At 41.3% G+C, this 15,621-nt stretch overlaps 1 protein-coding gene across 14 annotated transcripts in view; it reads right to left on the reverse strand.

Annotated features, from left to right (window-relative positions):
- dop (microtubule-associated serine/threonine (MAST) protein kinase dop) overlaps positions 1-15,621 on the reverse strand; it is a 1,162,440-nt gene that overhangs the window by 54,227 nt on the left and 1,092,592 nt on the right. The window lies entirely within an intron of this gene.

Genomic DNA, 15,621 nt, shown 5'->3' on the forward strand with positions numbered 1-15,621 from the left:
CTTTCGTCTGTTTCCTTGCGCTACCTCGCAAACGCGGGAGACAGCGACAAAGCAAAAAAAAAAAAAAAAAATATTCTTTTTCTTTTACTTTCATACTATTCGCCATTTCCCGCATTAGCGAGGTAGCGTTAAGAACAGAGGACTGGGCCTTTGAGGAAATATCCTCACCTGGTCCCCTTCTCTGTTCCTTCTTTTGGAAAATTAAAAAAAAATGAGAGGGGAGGATTTCCAGCCCCCCGCTCCCTTCCCTTTTAGTTGCCTTCTACGACACGCAGGGAATACGTGGGAAGTATTCTTTCTCCCCTATCCCCAGGGATATATATATTTTTTTTTTTTTTTTTGCTTTGTCGCTGTCTCCCGCGTTTGCGAGGTAGCGCAAGGAAACAGACGAAAGAAATGGCCCAACCCACCCCCATACACATGTATATACATACGTCCACACACGCAAATATACATACCTACACATCTTTCCATGGTTTACCCCAGACGCTTCACATGCCCCGATTCAATCCACTGACAGCATGTGAACCCCGGTATACCACATCGCTCCAATTCACTCTATTCCTTGCCCTCCTTTCACCCTCCTGCATGTTCAGGCCCCGATCACACAAAATCTTTTTCACTCCATCTTTCCACCTCCAATTTGGTCTCCCTCTTCTCCTCGTTCCCTCCACCTCCGACAAATATATCCTCTTGGTCAATCTTTCCTCACTCATTCTCTCCATGTGACCAAACCATTTCAAAACACCCTCTTCTGCTCTCTCAACCACGCTCTTTTTATTTCCACACATCTCTCTTACACGTAAGTTACTTACTCGATCAAACCACCTCACACCACACATTGTCCTCAAACATCTCATTTCAAGCACATCCATCCTCCTGCGCACAACTCTATCCATAGTCCACGCCTCGCAACCATACAACATTGTTGGAACCACTATTCCTTCAAACATACCCATTTTTGCTTTCCGAGATAATGTTCTCGACTTCCACACATTTTTCAAGGCTCCCAGAATTTTCGCCCCCTCCCCCACCCAATGATCCACTTCCGCTTCCATGTTTCCATCCGCTGCCAGATCCACTCCCAGATATCTAAAACACTTCACTTCCTCCAGTTTTTCTCCATTCAAACTCACCTCCCAATTGACTTGACCCTCAACCCTACTGTACCTAATAACCTTGCTCTTATTCACATTTACTCTTAACTTTCTTCTTTCACTCACTTTACCAAACTCAGTCACCAGCTTCTGCTGTATCATCAGCGAACAACAACTGACTCACTTCCCAAGCTCTCTCATCCCCAACAGACTTCATCCTTGCCCCTCTTTCCAAAACTCTTGCATTCACCTCCCTAACAACCCCATCCATAAACAAATTAAACAACCATAGAGACATCACACACCCCTGCCGCAAACCTACATTCACTGAGAACCAATCACTTTCATCTCTTCCTACACGTACACATGCCTTACATGGGAAACAGAAGGATATATATAAATATATATATATATATATATATATATATATATATATATATATATATATATATATATATATATATATTTATATATATATATTAAGGTGAAGATTTGTATGGGTTTTCAGAAAAGAAGAGTGAATGTTGGGGTGAAGAGGGTGGTGAGAGTAAGTGAGCTTGGGAAGGAGACTTGTGTGAGGAAGTACCAGGAGAGACTGAGTACAGAATGGAAAAAGGTAAGAACAATGGAAGTAAGGGGAGTGGGGGAGGAATGGGATGTATTTAGGGAATCAGTGATGGATTGCGCAAAAGATGCTTGTGGCATGAGAAGCGTGGGAGGTGGGTTGATTAGAAAGGGTAGTGAGTGATGGGATGAAAAAGTAAGATTATTTGTAAAAGAGAAGAGAGAGGCATTTGGACGATTTTTGCAGGGAAAAAATGCAATTGAGTGGGAGATGTATAAAAGAAAGAGACAGGAGATCAAGAGAAAGGTGCAAGAGGTGAAAAAGAGGGCAAATGAGAGTTGGGGTGAGAGAGTATCATTAAATTTTCGGGAGAATAAAAAGATGTTCTGGAAGGAGGTAAATAAAGTGCGTAAGACAAGGGAGCAAATGGGAACTTCAGTGAAGAGCGCTAATGGGGAGGTGATAACAAGTAGTGGTGATGTGAGGAGGAGATGGAGTGAGTATTTTGAAGGTTTGTTGAATGTGCTTCATGATAGAGTGGCAGATATAGGGTGTTTTGGTCGAGGTGGTGTGCAAAGTGAGAGGGTTAGGGAAAATGATTTGGTAAACAGAGAGGAGGTAGTAAAAGCTTTGCGGAAGATGAAAGCTGGCAAGGCAGCAGGTTTGGATGGTATTGCAGTGGAATTTATTAAAAAAGGGGGTGACTGTATTGTTGACTGGTTGGTAAGGTGATTTAATGTATGTATGACTCATGGTGAGGTGCCTGAGGATTGGCGGAATGCGTGCATAGTGCCACTGTACAAAGGCAAAGAGGATAAGAGTGAGTGCTCAAATTACAGAGGTATAAGTTTGTTGAGTATTCCTGGTAAATTATATGGGAGGGTATTGATTGAGAGGGTGAAGGCATGTACAGAGCATCAGATTGGGTAAGAGCAGTGTGGTTTCAGAAGTGGTAGAGGATGTGTGGATCAGGTGTTTGCTTTGAAGAATGTATGTGAGAAATACTTAGAAAAGCAAATGGATTTGTATGTAGCATTTATAGATCTGGAGAAGACATATGATAGAGTTGATAGAGATGCTCTGTGGAAGGTATTAAGAATATATGGTGTGGGAGGCAAGTTGTTAGAAGCAGTGAAAAGTTTTTATCGAGGATGTAAGGCATGTGTACGTGTAGGAAGAGAGGAAAGTGATTGGTTCTCAGTGAATGTAGGTTTGCGGCAGGGGTGTGTGATGTCTCCATGGTTGTTTAATTTGTTTATGGATGGGGTTGTTAGGGAGGTGAATGCAGGAGTTTTGGAAAGAGGGGCAAGTATGAAGTCTGTTGTGGATGAGAGAGCTTGGGAAGTCAGTTGTTGTTTGCTGATGATACTGCACTGGTGGCTGATTCATGTGAGAAATTGCAGAAGCTGGTGACTGAGTTTGGTAAAGTGTGTGAAAGAAGAAAGTTAAGAGTAAATGTGAATAAGAGCAAGGTTATTAGGTACAGTAGGGTTGAAGGTCAAGTGAATTGGGAGGTAAGTTTGAATGGAGCAAAACTGGAGGAAGTAAAGTGTTTTAGATATCTGGGAGTGGATCTGGCAACAGATGGAACCATGGAAGCGGAAGTGAATCATAGGGTGGGGAAGGGGACGAAAGTTCTGGGAGCATTGAAGAATGTGTGGAAGTCGAGAACATTATCTCGGAAAGCAAAAATGGGTATGTTTGAAGGAATAGTGGTTCCAACAATGTTGTATGGTTGTGAGGCGTGAGCTATGGATAGAGTTGTGCGCAGGAGGGTGGATGTGCTGGAAATGAGATGTTTGAGGACAATGTGTGGTGTGAGGTGGTTTGATCGAGTAAGTAATGTAAGGGTAAGAGAGATGTGTGGAAATAAAAAGAGCGTGGTTGAGAGAGCAGAAGAGGGTGTTTTGAAATGGTTTGGGCACATGGAGAGAATGAGTGAGGAAAGATTGACCAAGAGATATGTGTCGGAGGTGGAGGGAATGAGGAGAAGTGGGAGACCAAATTGGAGGTGGAAAGATGGAGTGAAAAAGATTTTGAGTGATCAGGGCCTGAACATGCAGGAGGGTGAAAGGCGGGCAAGGAATAGAGTGAATTGGATCGATGTGGTATACCGGGGTTGACGTGCTGTCAGTGGATTGAATCAGGGCATGTGAAGCATCTGGGGTAAACCATGGAAAGTTGTGTGGGGCCTGGATGTGGAAAGGGAACTGTGGTTTCGGGCATTATTGCATGACAGCTGGAGATTGAGTGTGAACGAATGAGGCCTTTGTTATCTTTTCCTAGCGCTACCTTACACACATGAGGGGGGAGGAGGATGGTATTCCATGTGTGGCGAGGTGGCGATGGGAATGAATAAAGGCAGACAGTGTGAATTGTGTGCATGGGTATATATGTATGTGCCTGTGTGTATATATATATATGTGTACATTGAGATGTATAGGTATGTATATTGGCGTGTGTGGACGTGTGTGTATATACATGTGTGTATATATATATAATATATATATATATATATATATATATATATATATATATATATATATATATATATATATATATATATATATATTTTTTTTTCCCGCTGTCTCCCGCGTTTGCGAGGTAGCGCAAGGAAACAGACGAAAGAAATGACCCAACCCACCCCCATACACATGTATATACATACGTCCACACACGCAAATATACATACCTACACAGCTTTCCATGGTTTACCCCAGACGCTTCACATGCCCTGATTTAATCCACTGACAGCACGTCAACCCCGGTATACCACATCGATCCAATTCACTCTATTCCTTGCCCTCCTTTCACCCTCCTGCATGTTCAGGCCCCGATCACACAAAATCTTTTTCACTCCATCTTTCCACCTCCAATTTGGTCTCCCACTTCTCCTCGTTCCCTCCACCTCCGACACATATATCCTCTTGGTCAATCTTTCCTCACTCATTCTCTCCATGTGCCCAAACCATTTCAAAACACCCTGTTGCTAAATATACTCCCAGATATCTAAAACACTTTACTTCCTCCAGTTTTTCGCCATTCAAACTTACCTCCCAATTGGCTTGTCCCTCAACCCTACTGAACCTAATAACTTTGCTCTTATTCACATTTACTCTCAGCTTTCTTCTTTCACACAGCTTCAGCAGTTTCTCACCCGACTCAGGCACCAGCACTGTATCATCAGCGAACAACAACTGACTCACTTCCCAAGCCCTCTCGTCCACAACAGACTGCAAACTTGCCACTCTCTCCAAAACTCTTGCATTCACTTCCGTAACAACCCCATCCATAAACATCACACACCCCTGCCGCAAACATTCACTGGGAACCAATCACTTTCCTCTCTTCCTGCTCGTACTTATGCCTTACATCCTCGATAAAAACTTTTTACTGATTCTAACAACTTTCCTCCCACACCATATACTCTTAATACCTTCCACAGAGCATCTCTATCAACTCTATCATATGCCTTCAGATCCATATATGCTACATACAAATCCATCTGTTTTTCTAAGTATTTCTCACATATATTCTTCAAAGCAAACACCTGATCTACACAACCTCTACCACTTCTGAAACCACACTGCTCTTTTTCTGTACATGCCTTCACTCTCTCAATCAATACTCTTCCATATAATTTCCCAGGAATACTCAACAAACTTACACCTCTGTAATTTGAACACTCACCTTTATCCCCTCTGCCTTTGTATAATGGCACTATGCATGCATTCCACCAATCCTCAGGCACTTCACCATGAAGCATATATTCAGTGAATATCCTTACCAACCACTCAACAACACAGTCATCCCTTTTTTTAATAAATTCCACTGCAAATAAATAAATATATGGAGAGAATGTGTAGATCAGGTGTTTGCTTTGAAGAATGTGTGAGAAATACTTAGAAAAATAACTGGATTTGCAAGTAGCATTTATGAATCTGGAGAAGGCATATGATAAGGCTGAAAGAGATAATCTGTGGAAGGTACTTAAGAGTATATGAAGTGGGAGGTAAGCTGCTAGAAGCAGTGAGTTTTTATCAAGGGTGTACAGAATGTATATGAGTAGGAAGAGAGGAGAGTGATTGGTTCCCAGCAAAGATTGGTCTGTGGCAGGGGTGTGTGATGTCCCTATGGTTGTCTAATTTGTTTATGGATGGGGTTGTTGGGGAGGTAAATGCTAGTTTGGAGAGAGGGGTGAGTATGCACTCTGTTGAGGATGAGAGGGCCTGGTAAGTGAGTCAGCTGTTGTTCAATGATGATACAGCACTGGTGACTGACTCGAGTGAAAAACTGCACATGTTGGTGACTGAGTTTGGAAAAGTGTGTGAAAAGAGAGAGTTGAGGGTAAATGTGAATAAGAGCAAGGTTATTAGGTTCAGCAGTGGTGAGGGATAAGTTAGTTGAGATGTGAGTTTGAATGCAGAAAAATTGGAGGAAGTGAAGCATTTTAGATATCTGGGAGTGGATTTAACAGCGAATGGAACCACAGAAGTGGAAATGAGTCATGGGGTGGGGGAGGGGGAAAGAAAGAAAAAGATTTTGAGCAATCAGGGCCAGAACAAGCAGGAGGGTGAGAGGCATACAAAGAATAAAGTGATATGGAACAATATGGTATATCAGGGTCAATGTGCTGTCATTGGACCGAACCAGGGCACGTGATATGTCTAGGGTAAACCATGGAAAGGTCTGTGGGTCCTGGATGTGGATAGGGAGCTGTGGTTTTGGTGCATTACACATGACAGCTAAAAACTGAGTGTTAATGAATGTGGCCTCTTTTGTCTGTTTTCCTGGAGCTACTTCACAGATGCAGGGGGTGGAGATACTGTTTCCTGTGGGGCAGGGTGGTGCTGGGAATGGATAAAGTCAAGCAAATATGAATATGTACATGTGCATATATGTATATGCCTGTGTATGTGTATGTACACATGTATATGTTGATACGTATATGTATGTATACATGCATGTTTATATATATGTGTGTATATAAGTGGATGGGTCTTTCTTCATCTGTTTCCTGGTGCCAACTTGCTAACATGGGAAATGGCGATCATGTACAATAAAATAACAAATTTATATGATTGTTGGGACATATGGAGAATGAGTGAGGAGAGGCTGAGAATGAGGATGTGTGTCAGAAATGGAGGGAATATGGGGAACTGGGAAACCAAACTGGAGATGGAAAAATGAAGTGAAAAAGATTTTGAGCAATCAGGACCCTGAGCATGCAGGAGGGTGAAAGATGTGCATTGGATAGAGTGAACAGGAACAATTTGGTATACTAGGATCAACATGCTATCAATGGACTGAACTAGGGCACATGAACTGTCTGGGTAAACCATGGAAAGGTCTATGTGGCCAGGTTGTGGACAGGGAGCTGTGGTTTCATTGCATTAAACAAAACACGAGAACTAGAAAATGAATGCGAGGGAATGAGAACTTATATTTGTCTAATACTGGTGCTACCTCTCTATAGTTGTAAATGGTGAAAAATATGAAAAATTAGGAAAAAGAATGGAAATAAACATAAGCAATAAATGAATACCCCAAGAGAATATGTTTTGTGAAAATTCACATAAGCACAAGAATGAATAAATGCAATAATTACTATAGAAGCAATATGAATATATTTTCTTTCTCTTTCTCTCTCCCTCTTTTTAAAACTACCTGCAGAAACCAGGGAATAGGCCACGAACACGCAAAGCCTGTGTTGGACCAACAGGTCCGATGATCTCAACAAACAATAAACTTATGGAAAAACAAACTTGGCAACTGCATGGCACTATCTGGTATCTGTTCACCTTGTTTTCTAGCCTGGCCTGGCTAACATTGAAGAAATTATGCAGCCCACCAATGCCTTTGACACCTCATATTTGTATGATGTGGCAAGTGTGAAATGTTTATGTATGGTTATCTTATGTTTTACTTCTTTCCTTCATTTCTATAAGGAAAGAAAAATATTTCTATGTTGAAAATTCCCAGAATCTCAATCTAACATGAAAGTGACAAAATCAATGAAACAGACTATATGGGACTAACCTTTTCAGTGCACAAAAAATATGAAAATTGTTTTCCTTATGAAATAAGACTTCCCCATTCCTAATTTAGAAAAAATACATTATTTACCGGGGTGGTTAATCTTAAATGTGCATAAAAACAGTAAAATACTTTTTATTCATTTTACTTATCTATTTTGCTTTGTCGCTGTCTCCCGCATTTGCGAGTTAGCGCAAGGAAACAGACGAAAGAAATGGCCCAACCCACCCCCATACACATGTATATACACACACGTCCACACACGCAAATATACATACCTATACATCTCAATGTACACATATATATACACACACAGACACATACATATATACCCATGCACACAATTCACACCGTCTGCCTTTATTCATTCCCATCGCCACCTCGCCACACATGGAATACCATCCCCCTTCCCCCTCATGTGTGCGGGGTAGCGCTAGGAAAAGACAACAAAGGCCTCATTCGTTCACACTCAGTCTCTAGATGTCATGCAATAATGCCCGAAACCACAGCTCCCTTTCCACATCCAGGCCCCACACAGCTTTCCATGGTTTACCCCAGACTCTTCACATGCCCTGATTCAATCCACTGACAGCACGTCAACCCCAGTATACCACATCGATCCAATTCACTCTATTCCTTGCCTGCCTTTCACCCTCCTGCATGTTCAGGCCCCGATCACTCAAAATCTTTTTCACTCCATCTTTCCACCTCCAATTTGGTCTCCCACTTCTCCTCGTTCCCTCCACCTCCGACACATATATCCTCTTGGTCAATCTCTCCTCACTCATTCTCTCCATGTGCCCAAACCATTTCAAAATACCCTCTTCTGCTCTCTCAACCACGCTCTTTTTATTTCCACACATCTCTCTTACCCTTACATTACTTACTCGATCAAACCACCTCACACCACACATTGTCCTCAAACATCTCATTTCCAGCACATCCATCCTCCTGCGCACAACTCTATCCATAGCCCACGCCTCGCAACCATACAACATTGTTGGAACCACTATTCCTTCAAACATACCCATTTTTGCTTTCTGAGATAATGTTCTCGACTTCCACACATTCTTCAAGGCTCCCAGGATTTTCGCCCCCTCCCCCACCCTATGATTCACTTCCGCTTTTTATTCATACGATTAGATAAACAAAAACATTGAAACCCATTTATTCTTCTCATGAATCACGGGTCAAGCATTACTACTTTAAGGAAAACACATTATATACCAGAATGACCAGCTCTAGGCATGGGCAGTAATGGATCTCAAGGTGGTAGGGTCCCTAAATATAGGGAGTCCCAACAGAGGGTGCACAAGCATCCATCATGGCCACTACCAGGTTCCTGAGGCCTCCAGACAGCTCCAGTGACATCTATTGTTTGAGTTGCCATCTATGGCCAGTCAAAATACTAAAAAGCACAAAGAATTGAACTTAAGGCAGGAAATTATGTACAGCCTGTAAGTGTAGACAGATGTCAAAGAGGTTAACATAAAGAATACTCTTTTTTTTTTTTTTTTATACTTTGTCGCTGTCTCCCGCGTTTGCGAGGTAGCGCAAGGAAACAGACGAAAGAAATGGCCCAACCCCCCCCCATACACATGTATATACATACGTCCACACACGCAAATATACATACCTACACAGCTTTCCATGGTTTACCCCAGACACTTCACATGCCTTGATTCAATCCACTGACAGCACGTCAACCCCGGTATACCACATCACTCCAATTCACTCTATTCCTTGCCCTCCTTTCACCCTCCTGCATGTTCAGGCCCCAGTCACACAAAATCTTTTTCACTCCATCTTTCCACCTCCAATTTGGTCTCCCTCTTCTCCTTGCTCCCTCCACCTCCGACACATATATCCTCTTGGTCAATCTTTCCTCACTCATCCTCTCCATGTGCCCAAACCACTTCAAAACACCCTCTTCTGCTCTCTCAACCACGCTCTTTTTATTTCCACACATCTCTCTTACCCTTACGTTACTCACTCGATCAAACCACCTCACACCACACATTGTCCTCAAACATCTCATTTCCAGCACATCCATCCTCCTGCGCACAACTCTATCCATAGCCCACGCCTCGCAACCATACAACATTGTTGGAACCACTATTCCTTCAAACATACCCATTTTTGCTTTCCGAGATAATGTTCTCGACTTCCACACATTCTTCAAGGCCCCCAGAATTTTCGCCCCCTCCCCCACCCTATGATCCACTTCCGCTTCCATGGTTCCATCCGCTGCCAGATCCACTCCCAGATATCTAAAACACTTCACTTCCTCCAGTTTTTCTCCATTCAAACTCACCTCCCAATTGACTTGACCCTCAACCCTACTGTACCTAATAACCTTGCTCTTATTCACATTTACTCTTAACTTTCTTCTTCCACACACTTTACCAAACTCAGTCACCAGCTTCTGCAGTTTCTCACATGAATCAGCCACCAGCGCTGTATCATCAGCGAACAACAACTGACTCACTTCCCAAGCTCTCTCATCCCCAACAGACTTCATATTTGCCCCTCTTTCCAAAACTCTTGCATTTACCTCCCTAACAACCCCATCCATAAACAAATTAAACAACCATGGAGACATCACACACCCCTGCCGCAAACCTACATTCACTGAGAACCAATCACTTTCCTCTCTTCCTACACGTACACATGCCTTACATCCTCGATAAAAACTTTTCACTGCTTCTAACAACTTTCCTCCCACACCATATATTCTTAATACCTTCCACAGAGCATCTCTATCAACTCTATCATATGCCTTCTCCAGATCCATAAATGCTACATACAAATCCATTTGCTTTTCTAAGTATTTCTCACATACATTCTTCAAAGCAAACACCTGATCCACACATCCTCTACCACTTCTGAAACCACACTGCTCCTCCCCAATCTGATGCTCTGTACATGCCTTCACCCTCTCAATCAAGGTGCAAGAGGTGAAAAAAAGGGCAAATGAGAGTTGGGGTGAGAGAGTATCATTAAATTTTAGGGAGAATAAAAAGATGTTCTGGAAGGAGGTAAATAAAGTGCGTAAGACAAGGGAGCAAATGGGAACTTCAGTGAAGGGCGCAAATGGGGAGGTGATAACAAGTAGTGGTGATGTGAGAAGAAGATGGAGTGAGTATTTTGAAGGTTTGCTGAATGTGTTTGATGATAGAGTGGCAGATACAGGGTGTTTTGGTCGAGGTGGTGTGCAAAGTGAGAGGGTTAGGGAAAATGATTTGGTAAACAGAGAAGAGGTAGTGAAAGCTTTGCGGAAGATGAAAGCCGGCAAGGCAGCAGGTTTGGATGGTATTGCAGTGGAATTTATTAAAAAAGGGGGTGACTGTATTGTTGACTGGTTGGTAAGGTTATTTAATGTATGTATGACTCATGGTGAGGTGCCTGAGGATTGGCGGAATGCGTGCATAGTGCCATTGTACAAAGGCAAAGGGGATAAGAGTGAGTGCTCAAATTACAGAGGTATAAGTTTGTTGAGTATTCCTGGTAAAGTATACTCATAATCATGTTTAGTTATGACTGGAACATCTATGTTTTAGCCCACTGACCTCTGATATCTAACATGAGGGATGCTCTGCCAGATCCCACATGAGATCTCATTTTCAAAAAGTCCTTGCATGTTCGAAGGGGTGGTCACTATTCAGAATTCACTTACTTAAATTTTAGAGGGTATTTCCATACATTATTTCATATCTTTTCTGTTCAAGTGGCCAGTAATAATCACAATGCCAAAACATAAGGTACAGCAACTCAGCCCAGGGGGCGTTCGCTATTCAGATTTCACTTACTTGCATCTTAGAGGGTATTTCCACACATTAGTTCATATTTTTTCTGTTCAAGTGGCCAGTAATAATCACAATGCCAAAGCATCAGGTATAAAAACTTTGCCTTGTGCAAGCCATATAAAAAACAAATTATTACATTGAGTTATTAGATACGCTTGATTTGGACACTAGAGAAAAGCAACAGTGAATCAAGTGGACATGGAATTAATGAAGGTACTGAAGAATAAAGACAGGAGGAAGAAGAACATGAGTCTACTACCATTGAGGGTAAAGATAATCCCAGTCCCACCATGACAAGGAGAGGTGCCATCTCATTTGCCATCTGCCATGGGCACAGACAAATGTTGCAAAATTCATTTCATCATTATTTGTTTATGACAGAAGCAATTCAGGTATAAAATGCACTCCTTCTGTGACACAGACTTCTAAGGAGCTGGACTATTTCTTTATTATGACTGCAATTTGATGGACGTGTTAGCAACAAATAAATTTGTATTATGGTTTTATGAAGGACACACAACCAACTTCTCCAAACAGCAGGTTGCTCAAGTTTACTGATACGTTCACATAAGATCAAATGCACAAGTTTTTAGTGTATTGTGATGATGATGGCCCATAATGAAAAACAATGAAATAAATGAATACTGGACCACTGGTAAGATGTCTGAGCTGAAGTTTATCAGAAATATTATGCTACAAAATTGCTTTCTACATCTTAGATTCCTGCCTTTTACAGACAGTAAGCAACTTACAGGGAATGAAAAAGTACAGTAAAGTAGATCAGCGCTCGACGATCTCCATTTGAAATTCAAAGAGAAATCTATCACATTTCCAGATTTGTGCAATGATGAGTCTCCCATATCGTGGAGCGGATGACTGGAATTCAAACAGCACATTCCTTTGAAAAACTATCAACTTGGAGTAAAAAATTTTGTTTTGTGATGGAAAAAATGACTACATATATGATTTAAAAATGTATACAGGAATAAAGAGACTGAAACCAATTGTGATGAGAATTAGGTGTCAGGATCCACCCATGATTCCATTTCAAAGATGGTGTTTGTGCTTTTTCTAACATCAACACACCTGTTGCATGCCTCAACAACCCTGAGTATCCAAACTTTGGTGTTATGTGGCTCAAGGCTGGTCTCCCATCTACCACAATTTACCTCTGTTTTGCATACTACTCTCCTAATTCTACAAATTTTTTATCTTCCTTCAACTACCTAAACTCCTGCTTTTAGACTGTGGCATCCTCTAACCCACAAGCCAAGATCCTCCACTTAGGGGATTTCAAAGTTCATCATAAGGAATTGTTGAATTCTTCCCATATGGATGATGGAGGGATTGAAACCCTCAAGTTATCCACTCTCAAAGTTTAGGGCAAATGATCACCCACCCTACAAATATTCCTGAATGCTGTCTTTCACTTTTAGTCCATCCCGTTGTAAGTACACAATCTTGCCTCAACTGGTTCATCTGATCAAACTCTTATACTTGTATCAAATTCAACAGCACCTCCCCTCCAGCAACCCCTTCTAAGCATAAATACTGGTACCTCAGCAAAGCTGACTAGAATAACTTATATAATTTCTTTTCTGACTTTCCTTGGGTAAGTTATTGTCTCTTATGTAGTAATGCATCTTTCTCCACCAAATGCATAGCAGAAGTTATTCTCACAGGAATGGAAGCATTTATCCCCTCTTCCTCCAAGACAATCTCTTCTTCTAATCCATGGTTCAACTGTTCCAGTTCTGAGGCCATTCAGGCAAGGGAAAACTCTTCTTCCTCTGTCTCCCATTAAGATTCTATCACTGCTCATAATCATTACAAGTAAATTATCTGTTAGGCATATTGTCCTTTATTCAAAGGAAATGCAATAACCTCTCATCATCCACTCATAAGTCTTTCTGGTCTTTAACTATGGGCATCTCTAACAACTTCTGTCACTCTACCTTTCCTTTGCTTTTCCATTCTAAAGGCACTATAGCTGTCTCTCCCACTGACAAAGCAACTGTCTTCACTTCCTGTTTCTCCTCTAACTCCACCTTGGAAGACTCTCATTCCTTCACCCCCTGATGCTCATCTTACTAATCCTAAGCCCCTCCCTGTAGTCTCTTTTCTGACTGTCTGAAAAGCCCTTCTCTCTCAAGACACAAACAAGGCTTATGGTTCTGTTGGCATCCATTCCAGTGTAATGAAAGAGTGTGCCTCTGGGCATGCACCTGTGCTTGCTCTTCTGTTCCATTTCTCTTTAAAAACCAAAACTTGTCTGGTCAACATCCCTGGAAGATTTTGGGGAGTCATGTGTAGTTGCCCTTGACAAAACCAAAGCTCTTGATAGAATGTGGCACTGGGATCTCATCTCTAAGCTCCCTCTTTTGGCTTCCCTCCTTCACTTTGCTCCTTCATATCTCGCTTAATCTCGAGCTGATCTATCTCTGCCATTGCTCATGGATCAGCCTCCCCACCTTTCTCCACAACAAAAGGGTCCCCAAGGATCTGTCCTGTCCCCAACAATTTTTTCTCCTTTTCTTTCAACAATATCCTCTCTTCCACAAATAATCATATGCACTCACATACTAACGACTTCAATATCCTTCAATTCTGCTCCTTCTTCTCTCACTTCATCTGCATCTCGTCTTGAAACAGCTTCCTCAATAAACTCAGACTTGGTCAGGATATCTCACAGAGGTAGACAAGATCTAATCGAGCTTAATGTCTCCAAGACCCAGTTCCTACCCATCTCTTTACTGAATACTCCACACAACTCTTGATGGTTCTGTAATTTCAACTCTTGACTCAAAGACCATACTTGGTATTCCTGTAACATCCACTCGTTCTTGAAAACCCCACATTATGGGAATAGCTACCTCTACCTCCAAGAAACTAGGTGTCCTATTTAAATATTGAAGCTTCTTTTCTTCTAAACAGTTGTTCTGTTTATACAAAGGACTGATTCATCTGTGTATAGAGTACTGCTCTCACATCTGGGGTGGTTCTAGCTCTGCATCCTTACTTGACTGAGTTGAGTCAAAAGCAGTCTGACTTATAAACTGTCCAAAGCTAACTTCTAACCTTGACCCTCTTGCCCTATGCAGCAATGTTGGTTCTCTTTCCCTCTTCTATAGGAATTACTTTAGTTTATGCTCCCAAGAGCTGACTGATTTTGTGTTCCACCTTTAGCGAGACCAAGCAATACTCAGAAAGCTGCTGCGTTATGGGATTACTGTGTGGCCATCAGCAATTCAAGGATAAGCTGTTTTGATAACTGTTCCTTTCCATACATCACAAAGCTATGGAACTCTCTAACTTCTGATGTATTTCCAATAACTGTGACCTGGGACATTTTAAGAGACAAGTTTTTCACTCCAAAATTTGTATATAATTTCCCTTGTCTTTTCTTTTACCCTCTTGTAATTTATTTTTCAATTAAGGCCCAGCATTAATGTGGAAATTCATTCATAACTGGAACCTTGAATATCAAAAAAAAGTTTTGAGATGTATCAAATGAAAATCAACCACTAAAAATAAAACTATAGCGTGTAAATAAGTAAATATGTGAATATGTATGGCAAATATCAATCCCTTAATCATTTGCAATATTAGAAACAGGATTATTGTATAAAGAAATTGCATGTGCATATGAATTTAAGGAAATTACAACACTGGTTAGGAGTACATAATGTGTCACATGGCAAGGGACGCATCATATGGCTAAGAATCAGCTGTGGTGACAGCCTTGATTTGCTTGAAAAAAATATTCATCTGTGAGCCTCATTAAACATGAGTACAGATCAATCACATTATCTTATATAGTATTTGTTTTAGAAAGAATAATTCTCAAGTAGTAGGTAGAAAATAAAAGATTTTAACTTTGTGAAAAGTCCAACATTAGGGGTATACATAATAAGTGGGGTCACTATAGTCAAAGGGTTAACACCACATATCACATCTGGTACATATACCTTCATCTGGGAACCACTGGGTTAGAGATAATTAGATCAGTTAACTATGAGGAATGTAAGGACCATGAAATATAGTTCTGCATGGGCTTCATGTACAAACCTTTTGACTAAATGATATTGTAAACATGTTTTCAATTTGTAACTTTCAG

Source organism: Panulirus ornatus, chromosome 22 (assembly GCF_036320965.1).
Source record: "Panulirus ornatus isolate Po-2019 chromosome 22, ASM3632096v1, whole genome shotgun sequence".
Taxonomy (NCBI): domain Eukaryota; kingdom Metazoa; phylum Arthropoda; class Malacostraca; order Decapoda; family Palinuridae; genus Panulirus; species Panulirus ornatus.